General features: G+C 44.9%; 1 protein-coding gene across 1 annotated transcript in view; it reads right to left on the bottom strand.

The window, feature by feature from the left end:
* Positions 1-15,562, bottom strand: part of LOC115172409 (epithelial cell adhesion molecule) — a 25,237-nt gene extending 9,675 nt beyond the window's left edge. The window contains exons 1-7 of the mRNA XM_029729828.1: positions 14,419-15,562; positions 13,959-14,061; positions 12,570-12,717; positions 9,721-10,225; positions 9,116-9,507; positions 5,227-5,360; positions 2,654-2,853 (exon numbers count right to left, since the gene is read on the bottom strand). The gene's annotated coding sequence lies outside the window, so the exon portion shown is untranslated. The remainder of the gene's footprint in view (positions 1-2,653; positions 2,854-5,226; positions 5,361-9,115; positions 9,508-9,720; positions 10,226-12,569; positions 12,718-13,958; positions 14,062-14,418) is intronic.

Genomic DNA, 15,562 nt, shown 5'->3' with positions numbered 1-15,562 from the left:
TGACAGAACTACCCACCACAACAGGACCAAGCAGCGGAGGAAATCTGGCGAGGACCGGGGAACACGGCTGGTAAGGGAGCCCGAGAGGCAGCCCCAAGAATTTTTTTGGGGGGGGCACAAGGGCAGTTTGGCGGGGCGAGAATGGAGCCCCAGGCCAGCTCCCCATACCCTTTTTGGGCAGAGACATACTGAACAGGTCCCGTGCTTTGGGGTGGGTGCTGTGGTGAAGCCTGGTATTTTCAGGCCGGGACGCGCAGTACCAGCGCCCCGCATGTGCCAGGGGAAAGTGGGCATCCAGCCAGTAGGGGTGATGCCAGCCCTGCGCTCGAGACCGCCAGTGCGCCTCTACGGTCCAGTGTTTCCCGCTACACGCACTAGCCTTGAGGTGCGTGTCTCCAGGCTGGCACGTCCAGTACCAGCCCCACGCATCAGGCTTCTAGTGCGTCAGCCCAGCCTCGCCAGTCTGGAGCCGCCAGAGCCGCCAGCCAGTCTGGAGCCGCCAGCCAGTCTGGAGCCGCCAGCCAGTCTGAAGCCGCCAGCCAGTCTGGAGCCGCCAGCCACTCTGGACCCGCCAGCCAGGCCGGAGCCGCCAGGGTCAGCAGCCAGGCGAGCGCAGCCAGGGTCGCCCGCCAGCCGGGCACAGCCAGGGTCGCCCGCCAGTCGGGCGCAGTCAGGGGCGCCCACTAGTCCTCCGGAGCGGCCAGGGGCGCCACCTAAGTGGGCGACGCCGAGGGTGGAGCGGGGTCCACGTCCCGCACCTGAGCCTCCAATATAGGTGGGTTGGGGAGGGGGGTGTAGCACAGTGCCGTCGTTGACGGCAGCCACCCTCCCTTCCCTCCCTGTAGTTTAGGGGGATTTTTCTGTTTGTTTTGGGGTTTTCTGTGTTTTTCTTTTGAGGTGCATTCAGGGTCTGCACCTTTAGGGGGGGGGGGGGGGGTACTGTCGCATCCTGACCAGCAGAGGGAGTAATTGTATTAGTTTTGGTCAGGGCGTGGCAGAGGGTTTGTGTTGTGTATTCATTTCTATGGTCTGTCTAGTTTAGTTTTCTATGTTTAGGATTGGGTGTTGGACTCTCAATTGGAGGCAGGTGTTTCTAGTTGCCTCTGATTGAGAGTCCTATATAGAGGTGTGTGTTTGGTTTGGTTATTTTGTGGGTAGTTGTATTTGCACTGCTTGTAGTCATAGCCTGCAAATCTGTTAGCTGTCGTTCTTTGTTTATTGTTTTTTCCGTGTTTGCTATAATAATTATGAGCACGCAACCCGCTGCGCCTTGGTCTCTACATTACGACACCTGTGACAGTCTACCTTCAAACTCAGTGCCTCTTTGCTTGACAGCATGGGAAAATCAAAAGAAATCAGCCATGACCTCAGAAAAAAAATTGTAGACCTCCACAAGTCTGGTTCATCCATGGGAGCAATTTCCAAACGTTCATCTGTACAAACAATAGTACGCGAGTGTAAATACCATGGGACCACGAAGCCTTCATACCGCTCAGGAAGGAGACGCGTTCTGTCTCCTAGAGATGAACGTACTTTGGTGTGAAAAGTTCAAATCAATCCCAGAACAACAGCAAATGACCTTGTGAAGATGGTACAACAGGCACAAAAGTATCTATATCCACAGTAAAACGAGTCCTATATCGACATAACCTGAAAGGCCGCTCAGCAATGAAGAAGCCATTGCTCCAAAACCGCCATAAAAAAAGCCAGACTTCGGTTTGCAACTGAACATGGGGACAAAGATCGTACTTTTTAGAGAAATGTCCTCTGGTCTGATGAAACAAAAATAGAACTGTTTGACCATAATGACCATCTTTATGTTTGGAGGAAAAAGGGGGAGGCTTGCAAGCCGAAGAACACCATCCCAACCGCGAAGCACGGGGGTGGCAGCATCATGTTGTGTTGATGCTTTGCTGCAGGAGGGACTGGTGAACTTCACAAAATAGATGGCATCATGAGTAGTGAAAATGATGTGGATATATTGAAGCAACATCTCAAGACATCAGTCAGGAAGGTAAAGCTTGGTCGCAAATGGGTCTTCCAAATGGACAATTACCCTAAGCATACTTCCAAAGTTGTGGCAAAATGGCTTAAGGACAACAAAGTTAAGGTATTGGAGTGGCCATCACAAAGCCCTGACCTCAATCCTATAGAAAATTTGTGTGCAGAACTGAAAAAGCGTGTGTGAGGAAGGAGGCCTACAAACCTGACTCAGTTACACCAGCTCTGTCAGGAGGAATGGGCCAAAATTCACCCAACTTATGGTGGGAAGCTTGTGGAAGGCTACCCGAAACATTTGACCCAAGTTAAACAATTTAAAGGCAATGCTACCAAATACTAATTGAGTGTATGTAAACTTCTGACCCACTGGGAATGTGATGAAAGAAATAAAAGCTGAAATAAATCATTCTCTCAACTATTATTCTTACATTTCACATTCTTAAATAAAGTGGTGACCCTAACTGACCTAAAACAGGGAATTTTTACTAGGATTAAATGTCAGGAATTATGAAAAACTGAGTTTAAATGTATTTGGCTGAGGTGTATGTAAACTTCCGACTTCAACTGTATGTGTCAACAAATAATGTCAGTTTACATAAATTATGTTTCACAATTGGGTTTTCAAATGTATCAAAGTAATAAAGTGAGTTACCTTCTATATTTGTACAAATGATGAGCCTGTGAAAGCTTTTGCTGCTGACAGGTGAAGGTTGCTGGCCAGATACTTGCCAACATGTGGCTGATGAAGGCCTCCTTTCTGGACTTCTCTATGCTGCATGTTCGGCTGCAAACTGGACATCTCTCGAACAACTGCAGCAGGCAATCTTATGAGGTGGTGTTGACGGGGAAGGCCTGTGACAGGGTGATATAATAGACAGCCAAGTGGTAAATTGCATTTTGTTCTACATAAAAGACAAAGTTTTCTGCTAATGCACTTCACAACTAGCCCACTAGTTTATCAAGCTTGGTATTTCTTTTAATACAACTTTTCACATAACACATTACGTGTGTTGAAGCCATCTGTGTCATCAGGGCAGTAAAGGCGTCCGCATGCTTCCCAGCCGAAACAGTTCGGAAGAGTTTGTGCATATAATATGAAGACATTTTGTGTCATTTTTGTTCGTTTTAGACTTTGGTAAGGGTTTTTTCAAATCTTGGTTTCATCAGACCAGAGAATCTTGTTTCTCATGGTCTGAGAGTCCTTTAGGTGCCTTTTGGCAAACTCCAGGCAGGCTATCATATGCCTATTACTGAGGAGTGTCTGTAGACATTTTCAAATGAAGCAGTCCGCCAGATCAGAGGCAGTAGGGATGACTGGGGATGTTCTCCTGATAAATGTGTGAATTGGACCATTTTCCTGTCAAAATGTAGCAAGTACTTTTAGTGTGAGGGAAAATGTATGGAGTAAAAAGTACATAATTTTCTTTAGGAATGTAGTGAAGTAAAAGATGGCAAAATATAAAGAGTAAAGTACAGATACCTATAAAAACAACTTAAGAAGTACTTTAAAGTATTTTTACTTAAGTACTTTACATCACTGCCTTCTCCCCAGATTGCTCAATTTGGCCGGGCGGCCAGCTCTAGGATGAGTCTTGATGGTTCCAAACTTTTTACATTTAAGAATGATGGAGGACAATCTATTCTTGGGGACCATCTATGCTTCAGAAATGTTTTGGTACCCTTCCCCAAATCTGTGCCTCGACACAATCCTGTCTCGGAGCCCTACGGACAATTCCTTCGACCTCATGGCTTGGTTTTTGCTCTGACATGCACAGTCAACTGTGGGACCTTATATAGACAGGTGTGTGCCTTTCCAAATCATGTCCAATCAATTGAATTTACCACAGTTGAACTCCAATCAAGTTGTAGAAACATCTCAAGGATGATCAATGTAAACATGACGGACCTGAGCTCAGTTTCAAGTATCATAGCAAATGGTCTAAATACTTATGTAAGGTATTTCTGTTTTTTTTGTTTTTTTAATTTGTAACAATTTCTAAAAACATTTTTTCGCTTTGTCATTATAGTGTATTGTGTGTAGATTGATGAGGGGGAAAAAAATGTCATCAATGTTAGAATAAGGCTGTAACGTAACAAAATGTGGAAAAAGTCAAGGGGTCTGAATACTTTCCGAATGCACCGTAGCCATCTTACGTTTGGCTGCAGCGTTGGGATCCAACCCATTCATATTGTTATTAAATCTCAGTGTCTCCGAGACAAAAGACAGACGGGCCCTGAACATGGGGCTTTGGGGATCAGTAATTCCAAATCAGGTTGAGAAATATCACTACCAGTAGATCCTATATGGTGTTACATTTTAACTATACAAAGCTCAATTGACCTAGACTATGTTCCAATATCCACTAAAGAATCTCTGATCAATTAAAACAGTTAATGCTGTGTTTACCATGCAGACACACACAGCAACATGTCCTGGGGGGAGAGTGAGCTGTGAGCCACTGCAAACAGGCCATTATTAGCACGCACGCACACACACGCACACACGCACACACAGAGAGAGAGACAGAAGCCACAGTGAGCAGAAGCTTAGCGCCCAGACACATCCTTCGGAGGATCGCAAGCAACATTGTTCATAATTCAGCATGTATAGTAGCTAAATTATTAAACACTAATTCGTATTCCATGCTTGAATATTCCATGAATATGAAACCTCTCAAAATTATTTCTATTGTACCTCTCTATTTGGCCAGCTAGTTGTCAGTATAAACTCACAGAGGAAAGGGAGACCTGTCTCTCCCAGTACTTGATAAAGGTAATATTCCTTCTTCTACTTTTCTCTCAGCAGAAAGGGATTTGGCTGAGAAAGCCAGGGCTCAGTTGGATAGGAATTAGAATGCACCACAGCTGGTAAACAGCCTCTATTAAAAGCTGGTCATGCATTTTAAATGCCCCCTTAGCAAAGTTTCCATGTAGAGCATAAAGTAAAGTGACAAGGCCCAGACCATACCCTGAAGGGCACTCTCTGGATGGGTCCCCAGCACAGCTCTTTAAAGCCTGTGACGGAAAACACACAGCCCTAGTCTAAGGTAAACACATCCCACTGGGGCACTGGCTCTGGATAAACAGCCAATACGGTAACACAGACCCCAAATTCATAATGACTCTATTCTGGAGAGAGCAACCAGCTGGATGCATGTGTGTTCTTTGCAGAGGTACATGGGGAATGTACATGGGGAATGACTGTGTGTGTGTGTGTCTGTCTACCTGTTGTCTGGTGGATAGGTCCTTGACAGTGTCTGGCTTGAAGAAGATGAAGTCCAGCAGGCACTGGAACATTGGCACAGCCTTTTCTGAGTGGCCTGCATGCCTGAGGAAATGACAATGCTGGAGGAAGATGGCTGCAGAGATAAAGACAGAGACAGAGAACATTCAACACCACATCATTAACCAGGCCAGGCTTGGTTTTCTATATTGTAATCGCACCTCTGCCAAACTAACCCTGAATCAAATGACCATCCTACCCATGTTAGATTATGGAGATGTTATTTTCAGATCGGCAGGTAAGGGTGCACTTGAGCGGCTAGATGTTCTGTACCTTTCTGCCATTGCAAATCGGATAGCAGAATGGTACAGAACATCTGGCCGATCAAGTGCACCCTTACCTGCCGATCTGAGAATGACGTCCTTATAGGACGCATCACTGCACACTGTACTCCTCTGTAAACTGGCCATCTCTTTATACTAGACGGAAAATCCACTGGTTGATACTAATTTACAAAGCCCTCTTAGGCCTCACTCCCCCTTACCCGAGATACCTATTGCAACCGTCCTCCTCTATATACAGTAACCGATCTGCCACATTCTGTTAAAAGTCCCCAAAGCAAACACATCCCTGGGTCGTTCCTCTTTTCAGTTCGCTGCAGATAGCGACTGGAACCATCTGCAACCATCTGCAACAAATGATAAAGCTGGAAAGTTGTGTCACTGTCTCAGCTTTCAAAGACTCAATGGTGGACATTCTCACTGACAGCTGTAGCTGTTACGTGAGCCAATAACCTATACTGTTGATTGTGGTGTCTGTTTGCTGTCTGTCCGCTTGCGCTGCCATTATTTGTTTGTGCGGTCTGTCTATTTGTCTGTTCATTAGGGCTATGTTGCTTGTACTGTGGTGTGACAGTCTTTTTCCCTCGTGCTGTTGTCTGGCCTTAACGTTGTATGTGCCATGTATCTTTTTGTTGTCATAGGTCTCCCTTCATGTAGTGTGATGATGTCTCTTGTCGTGAAGTGCTGTTTCCACTGTCTGTCTACTGAGGCATCTGTGCTGTTGCCAAGTGTCTTCCGTCTGTGTTGTCCGTCTTGTCTTACTTTTTTTGTATTCTCGCCCCCTGCCCCACAGGAGGCCTTTTGACTCTTGCCGTCACACAAAGCACCCACTTCAATCCCACCTATTAGAACCAGCACAGGTCCATTAGTTTAGTACGAGCTTTTAAAGATGACTGTATCCTCAGACTTTGAGTGAAGAAAAAACTGAGTAGGATGAGGAAAATAAAGTGAGAGATGGCAGGAAAAAAGTTTGAAAAGTAATAACAGATAGCTAATCTTTCCTGAATGAAAAATTCAGCAGGCGAATTAAAAGGTACACACCCTCAGGTCACATGAAAAGGCAGCTTCTCAAAAGCGGTCTTCATTATTCATTAAATCCTTATCAAGTTATAATTAATGCTGCCATCTCCTGCAGATGTTCCCTACAAGTTGGGGTTTTCATTGCCCTGCCTTGTAGCCTGGTCCCAAATCTGTTTGTACTGTCTTGCCCAACACCTATAATCATTGGCATGACAATGACCATAGGAGTTGGCAAGACAGCACAAACAAATCTGGTACCAGGCTACCTGCCGTCAGCATGTTCTAAAAGGAAACAAACAGTCAAAGATACTGACAGTCTCCCTCAGTGGAATGCACGGAGCCCGGTGTAGATATATGACCAGCATTCTTATGTAAGCAGAGGCTATGGTCCAGTTTTAGCACATGCTGCTTATTCCATGCGTCGATCTCCCACACTGTTTGATCTGTCAACAGTGCAGCTGCAGAAATGCTTGAATATGTACTATCCAACCACAAGAGGGAGTGTGTGACCATCATATTATAAGAGAATCACTCAAATAAAAGAGCTTTCTGTACCTATCAAGTCGAGTTGAGAATACCAAAGATTCCACAAGTGATTACGTACATGTGTCGAACCGGAAACAGCTAGCCTGTTTTCTGAGTTGCAGCAGGTGATCTGTCAACCAAATAGTTCCAGTATGTTAAACAAAATTCCAGGTGATTTGAATAAGCGAGGCATCACTGGATAACATCACATCTATATCATGTTATTCCACCCTTAGACAACCAGTCATTGTTGTAATAACAGTAAGCTGTGGTAGACAGACAAATTGTTCCAGTAGGCTAATGAATGCCGAGCACTGGCTTCTGTTTGTTTAAATCTGATTATTTAGACGGGGAGGGAAAAGGCTTGCATTGTTCCTGGAGTGCGTCCCATCCTTATCATTGTTCAACAGGCTAAAGCCCTGACAGGATAGTTCCAGGATCAGCCCAGTGGCAGCCCTACCCAGACTGACTGATGGCCAGCCAGTCTAACTAGATAATAGTTTCATTAGACAAATTGAGGGGCAGCTGCCAGAGGGCCAGGAGGCTAAGCCATCGCTGCAGTATTCATATCATGGATCAGCAGCATGGACACTGGATATCCATTATCCTGCCTCTTTCTGCCTCTCCCACTCCCTCTCTCGTCTCTCCTTCTCCCTCCCTCTCCTCTCGGGTCCTTTTCTCCTGTCAGTGGTCAGAAACATGACACAGCACAAACCTGTTTAGGGGTCTTTCAGGAAGGTGAAAGATGTTACAGAAAGTTGCAGATATAACTGTCATGTAGAAGGAATCATGTCAGTTCTATTTATGATGTCTATCTGCACCATTCCACAACTTTCGCCTGCTGATGAGGCCCTGGTACTATGGCTCTGCTACACCCATAGACATCTGGCAATGACATCATGATAGACATATAACCACAATAATGTAACTAGCTTTCTTCTTTTTTTTCTCTTACCTTTATTTAACTAGGAAAGTCAGTTAAGAACAAATTCTTATTTACAATGACAGCCTACCCTGGCCAAAACCGGACAACGCTGGGCCAATTGTGCGCCGCCCTATGGGACTCCCAATCACGGCCGGTTGTGATACAGCCTGGATTCAAACCAGGGTGTCTGTAGTGACTCCTCAAGCACTGAGATACAGTGCCTTAGACCGCTGAGCCACCCGGGAGCCCAGCTAGCCAGCTAACTCAATTTAGTCTATCACGAGAGATTACAAGCTCATCAAATCCATACCAAAGGCTTCTGAAAGGAGTTGAAAGATACACACACACACACACACACGTTATCTATTAGCTGACCCCGGTAGAAGAATGACATAGCTCTCAATCACTCTCTCCATGTCTAGACCATCGAAACCATCCCCACACCATGATATTAGAGACAACGGCACCTTTCTCTTCCACCAAAATGACAACTCATCAACTCCTCTTCCACTCTCACGGTAACAGTCCAAACATGCAGAATGAACCACAAACAGTTCAATACAGCACCAGCACATAACATACTGACGAGGAGAAACTTGAACCATAATTCTCGCTCTCTGCTCGCCTCTACAAACATATACATCTAAAGTGTCAGCCCCTCTACAGGACGGCCCTGTGCGAACTAAGGATGAGAAGAACAGAAAATCAAAACAGGCTTGAACGTACAGTATTATGTCCACAGAGCAGGCAGTGAGTGAGAAATGATGTTGCCACGAGCAGCAACGCAGCTATTGAGATGAATAAGATGCAAGACTTCGCTCTCACACAGTATCTGTACGTGCACGGGTTCGCTACGCGCTGTTCACAGTGTGGTAGCCAGAGCACCAAAACAGCGGCGAAATTGAGCGTCACGCGTCAACGCTCTTAGTTGCTGCGGAAATTGCCCCACTATGCCGTTTACTTTCTGCATCGACGCCATATCGCTGAGTCTACCTTAAATAAGTTAGAAGTTATTCATGCTAAATTGAATTTAAAACATAATAATATGTAGTGTATATTGCATGTGGCTTGGACCATTACCCAGCATGTGTTCATCAGTGCCCGGTGAGACAACATACTCCCGTCCTGCACTACAGCCAGCATGCTCAGACACTTCCCGTACACCATATTGACCTTTGACACATAGAAGGTGCTGAGTGGCTTTGCACAAACAGCAGGTACTTCCTCCACAGTGGGCGGGCGCTGTTGGGGTGCATGAATACCAGTTTCTTCCACTCCTTCAACAGATCTGCTGGCTCCCACAGCTCCCTGCACAGACACAGTAGCTCCAGCTTCAACTCCACACAGCTGGGGTTTCTGTCCACCGCTCAATCCAAAATGCATGGCCTCACTGCCCTCACAGACCTCTTCTGGCGCTCTGTCTCGTTCTCAGAGATGTCACCAAACACCCCGGGGGCACTCGCCACCTCGTCCTGTAATACAGATCGGGAAGTTATTATAATTTAAAAGTAATGATAGTAGCTAGTACATAATCATGTGATTTTTTTTGTATCAAGACACATTTCCTGTCCTGGTGAAAAGGCCCACAAAAAAACTATTTTGAAATCCTAGTGAAGTCTCATGTGATATGATGACACTGATTGGTGTGGTGTGTAATTGTGGGGTTTTAACGTTGAATACCATACCTGGAAGTGGACAAACTGCAGCCAGGTGTGTGTGTCTGTGGGGGTTTCCCTCAGCCTCCTGTTGAAGTCCTCCACCTGTTCAGCCAGCAGGGCGGCAACATTGTCTCTGGGAGCAGAGGGTTGTTCCTCTGCCTTGCCCTGCTCCGCCTTCCCCTGAAGCCACAGGGAGGTGAAGGAGTTATACACCCCCAGCGGGTTGACCCAGGGGGCCTGGCCCGGTGCAGAACCACCCCCCTCAGCCTCACCTTCCAGGCAGGGGGGCACAGGGATGAAGGGTAGGGTGGTAGTGACCTCTGGTGGTGGTCTAGGCAGCGTGGATTTGACCTCAGCAGCTGGCGGACGGTGAGGGAGAAGTAGCGGTCTGGTCTCTGTCTCCTCTCTTCTTCTCTGGGCCGGACTCAAACCAGCTCACGGCCTGAGATTGCAGGTCCAAACCCAGAGAAGAACGGCCTTTCCTCTTGTAGCTTAAAAGCCATTATAATCATTACAGTAACATGTATAATCCCTGTAAAGAAAACACAGTAGTGGAATGTCTTGAGAAATGGTTGTTTTGAGAGAGTTGTGAAAGGGGTGCTGCATCACTTGACCTCATCCAAAAGGTAAAACCTAAGTCCCCCCTGCAGCTATACACCAAGCACCAGTCCAATCATTGGCTATATTGATCACATTTCTCTTAGCTTGCTGTGAGTGAGTGAGCGAGTGTATTAACAGGTATTGATTGCAGGTCTCTTAAGATACAGATGCCACTTCGACAGCGCATTAAACCCGACATCAACTGGACATGTGCCAGGAGCTCTATTTGTTGCCCTTTAGCAGTTAATAAAAAAGTGGACATCACATTTACATAAATATTCAGACCCTTTACTCAGTACTTTGTTGAAGCACCTTTGGCAGCGATTACAGCCTTGAGTCTTCTTGGGTATGATGCTACAAGCTTGGCACACCTGTATTTGGGGAGTTTCTCACATTCTTCTCTGCAGATCCTCTCAAGCTCTGTCAGGTTGGATAGGGAGCATCGATGCACAGCTATTTTCACATCTGTCCAGAAATGTTCGATAGGGTTCAAGTCCAGGCTCTGGCTGGGCCACTCAAGCATAATCAAGGATCTCTGTACTTTGCTCTGTTCATCTTTCCCTCAATCCTGACTAGTCTCCCAAGTCCTGCCGATGAAAAACATCCCCACAGCATGATTCTGCCACCACCATGTTTCACCGCAGGGATGGTGCCAGGTTTCCTCCCGACCTGACGCTTGGCATTCAGGCCAAAGATTTCAATCTTGGTTTCATCAGACCAAAGAATCTTGTTTCTCACGATCTGAGAGTCCTTTAGGTGCCTTTTGGCAAACCAAGCGGGCTGTCATGTGCCTTTTACTGAGGAGTGGCTTCCATCTGGCCACTCTACCATAAAGGCCTTATTGGTAGAGTGCTGCAGAGATCGTTCCAGAAGGACAACTTTCTCCCAACACCACAGAGGAACTTTGGAGCTGGTTCAGAAACAAATCTATTTAATCTATTTTAAATTCAGGGTGTAACAACAAAAGGTGGAATAAGTCAAGGGGTATGAATATTTTCTGAAGGCACTGTATATTTGTATTTTTCTTTTCACTCTGTCATTTAGGTCATTATTGTGGAGTAACTACAATATTGTTGATCCATCCTCAGTTTTCTACTATCAAAGCCAATGAACTCTATAGCTATTAAAATCTCCAATGGTCCCATGCTTAAAGATATATTCAATGTCTGATTTGTTATTGTTACCCATCTACCAATCACTGCCCTTCTTTATGAGGCTTTCGAAAAGCTCCCTGGTCTTTGCAGTTGAATTTGTGCTTGAAATTCAATACTTTACTGAGGTACCTTACAGATGTTGAATGTCTAGGGGACAGAAGAAGGGGTAGTCATTCAAAAATCATGTCAACCCCTATTATTTCACACAGAGTCCATATAACTTATGTGATTTGTTTAGCCAAATTTGACTTCTGAACTAATTTAGGCTTGCCTAAACAGAAGGGCTGAATAGTCACAGTATGCAACAATTATATTTTAGTTAATACATTTGTATTAATTTGTAAAGATTTGTATAATTGTCTTTTCACTTTGACATTATGGAGTATTTTGTGTAGCTCAATGACAACAAATTACAATTAAATCTATTATTTTAATCCCACTTTCTAACGCAACAAAATGTGAAAAAAGTTCAAGGGGGTGTAGACTTTCCATAGAGACTTTCTATATACCCCTCCACAAGCATACATCCTATTATTAAACTCACTAGGGCATAGAGAGCTTATATCTAAGAAGCGCTCTGACAGGAAGGAAGGAATTTACAGCAGGTGAACACTTTGATTTCCGCACCCTGACTGTGGGCTGCAGGCAGGCAGAGGGCTGAAGCAGTAAAACCGTCTGTGAGATATGGATTACTGCAGGACTGCAGACCCAAAACTCTCAGTGCAGCATTTATTATCAACCCCCCCCCGTGATGATGCGTACTGTAATGAAGGCTCTGGCACCTGCAGCTGGAGCTGGGGCTGACTGACTCCCTCTCTGACTGACCTTGAGTTGGGAGCAGAACCAGGCTGCTGGCCAACAGATACCCTTTTCACACTATTGGGCCAACCTGAACCGCACTGTGCTGGCTTAGATATTTTCTATGCCAGGCCAGTGCAGTGCAGTATAGTTTAGCTTGGCTCAGCTCTGTTCAGCTCACTAGCATGGACAGGGTAAGAGTGGGCAGATGATGGCTGATGAGTGGCTACACAAGAGCTGATATGGCTGTAGTGGTGCAGAGATAAGGGGGGAGTGAAGGGGAGAGGCGGAGAGTGGAAGGTGGTGCAGTGGAAGGGAGGTTACCTGCCTAGCGATGTCTTCTCTGTAGAGCAATTTATACTCCCAGTTGGAGAGGTCTGCTCTTCTGTCCACGCAGAAGGGCCAATCGGTGAGGGTCTAGAGGTCGTCCAGCCACACAAAAGACCCCTCCAGCTGACACTGCACCTCCTCACTATAGACAGAAAGAACAACACCGTTAGGATCAATGCAGAGTATACATCTCTAAAGAAGGGTTGGGTGACATGTAGCAAGTTAGCGTTTTCATGATTGTATAAAAACACAATACAAATACAATAAGAGTAGAGTACAGAGCTCAAATATAATGGTGTACTTTAAGTCAGAAAACATTGATAGTACAGCACAGATTAGATGTAAAACATTGGTAGTACAGTACAGAACAGATCCAAAACATAATCCTAACATTAGGCTAATTTAACTGTAGCTTCAAAGATGAGTTACACAAGTCTCCTGTTTAGGAGTCAGTCCCTGAAAGAGAAGTATAGAGACGTGTGTGTGTGTGTGTGTGTGTGTGTGTGTGTGTGTGTGTGAGTATGTGTCGTAGTTAGTTCAGAGTCTGTCAAGAAGAGCTCCTTCAACTGGCAGTCAGCCTAGACACCCAGAGTAGACCTCCTGTAACGCACTGAGCCACAGACACTGAATCTCACTTCTACCCAGCAACAACTAGTACAGCTTTACCAGTCCAGTCATGGGCAAGTATTTAAAAAGCATCCTAGGGTAGGAGTGCTGGTCTAGGAGCAGTTCACCCCTTGTCCAACTGATCCTATGTCAGCACTCCTACTCTGAGATGCTTTATACATTTGAGCCCAGTCCTGAAATCCCTACCAGAGCATGTAGACCTGAGTGACTGGGTCTCACTGGGAACAAAGGGAGTGAGGTCATACGTGTGAGGAGTACTCTCAGCATTTTTCAGGAGATCACTGGGGTAGATAGTATTTGAATATGAGCCACTGCTTGCTGTAGAGAGTTCTCCACTCTTCTTCTTGTGATTCCGCTTATTAATTGTTCTTCTCCTTCTTTTATTCTTCTTGGATGGGACGTCATTCTTATCCTCCCTATCGGTTGTCTGTCCAGAAATGTTAGAAGTAAACATTTAAGTACAAATACCATAAGCCGTTGACTTTTGGGTGAAACTCTCAACAACGGTCAATGCTCAGATCATATCATCCCACAAAAGTATGAGATATTTTGAGGTCAACTTCTTATAATTGTGTAATAACAACAAGACTGTTCTATAACATTCAAAGCCACTAGATACAACCTCCAGTGCTTCTCAAAGAGGGTGGAATGCCTTATCCTGTCTCCTGTACAATGGAGCATGAAATACTATTCCGTCACAGAGAAAGGGAAGTAACTGAATAACGATTTAACAATTTTATGATAACAACACAACACCTTGTTTCTGCTGGTTGTGTCTCATTGGCTTTCTCAGTGGCTCGCTGGTGGACAGAAAGAACATCGTCGGTGCAGAAACTTTGATTGCTCAGCCATTCTAGTTCTGATGAGAGACAGAGGAGGCATGTCTAATCAATCGCAATTAGTTCTCGCACTGTGTCCATGGGTTTTGGGTTTTGCATTTTGGGGGGACGTTAGCTATGTTACGAGCAGACTGTGTTACCGATATCAAAGACACTTAGCTAGCTCTAGTAAAACTGTGTTGTGAGCTATTTAGCTAACAAACTAGAGAAACTATCAAGCTGGCACTGACAGCTCTTTTAATATGTTCTGTCAAAGGCAGAAATGTTGCACTTGCGTTTACTTTCACTAGATCTCTTTCGAAGTGCCGGATCATCACAGAAAGAGGGCTAGCTGGTTCACACATCCACTAAGCATAAATAAACATTTTTGGTATTACCTTTAGGTGCATTCTCAGTTTTTGTATTTGATAATCCTGCAAAAGCTGGAAATAGAGCCATGTGTTGTTCTCCTCTGCATGTAAACAGTCGGATAAATATGACGTCATCTCGGAAGCGACTGTGGTTTGTTGGAGGGGGTAGTAGCTATAATTTTAGGCTAAATCATGTTATCTTGATTGCACATTTTATGATTCACTTTAGCCTATTCATCTTTGAGCATGAATCAATCAGTCACTTCCATAGACTGATTAAAGCGTGAATATTGTTGGGACTCTTCGTTAATTCAATGGTTTGCCAGTCCATTGATTGTTGCAGGCTGCGAGATAATTGTCTAAAAGCAATCATAATTACTATTAAAGTTTGTTTAGCCATAGTAAATCTTGATTTTTGTATCCAGTACTGGTCTCATTTACAAATTAGACTTGTAATCAGCACAAGCTTTCTAATATTGTAATTCTCTATTCCTTCATCGAAACCCGTCATTTAAAGTTCCGCGACTACATGTTCCGTGTATGTTTGCGGTGACCAATCGCCTATCACCACCACTCCTCCCGAAAAACTCACATCGAGCCCTTGCCAGGTGAGGAGGAAACATTTTGAGAAACTACAAAGACTGAAAGAAACGTCTTGCCGTAAGCAATTATTACAGTATTGCAAAAATACTCTGTGTTACAATGTAGACTGTCCGGTTACACCGTTTTCCAAAACAACGGAGGTAACATTAGGCGCCATTGCTTGACGCATTGCAGATCCAACGTAGCCAATCGTAGGCGCTCGTACAGTGAACAGAATATTGCAGGTCCACGGTAGCCAATGAGGAGCGCCGTCTCAAAAACAACCGCAATTTCTCCAGCGTCAACAAAGAGACAGGCCCGTGTGTTCTTCCGCAGAGATAAAACAGTGCGTTGCAAAAAGTAGAGCGCCCGTGTTCTAGCTCGAGCTCATCAGAAACCTGTCAATTCATAAGGCACGGGTTGCATTGAGTACTTTACAGTACACAGACAGAAATGTCTCGAAGTAAACTACAATCTGTACTGTTTACCATATGACCAAAGCCTCCGCCACAACCTATTCTCTGCTTATGTCAACAATTGACAGTTTTTTTTGTTGCAACTATGATACCTTATGTGTTAGTTTTTTTAT

This window comes from Salmo trutta, chromosome 33 (assembly GCF_901001165.1).
Source record: "Salmo trutta chromosome 33, fSalTru1.1, whole genome shotgun sequence".
NCBI lineage: Eukaryota > Metazoa > Chordata > Actinopteri > Salmoniformes > Salmonidae > Salmo > Salmo trutta.
Note: the sequence above shows the minus strand (reverse complement) of the source record. Positions and strands in the feature narration are given on the sequence as shown.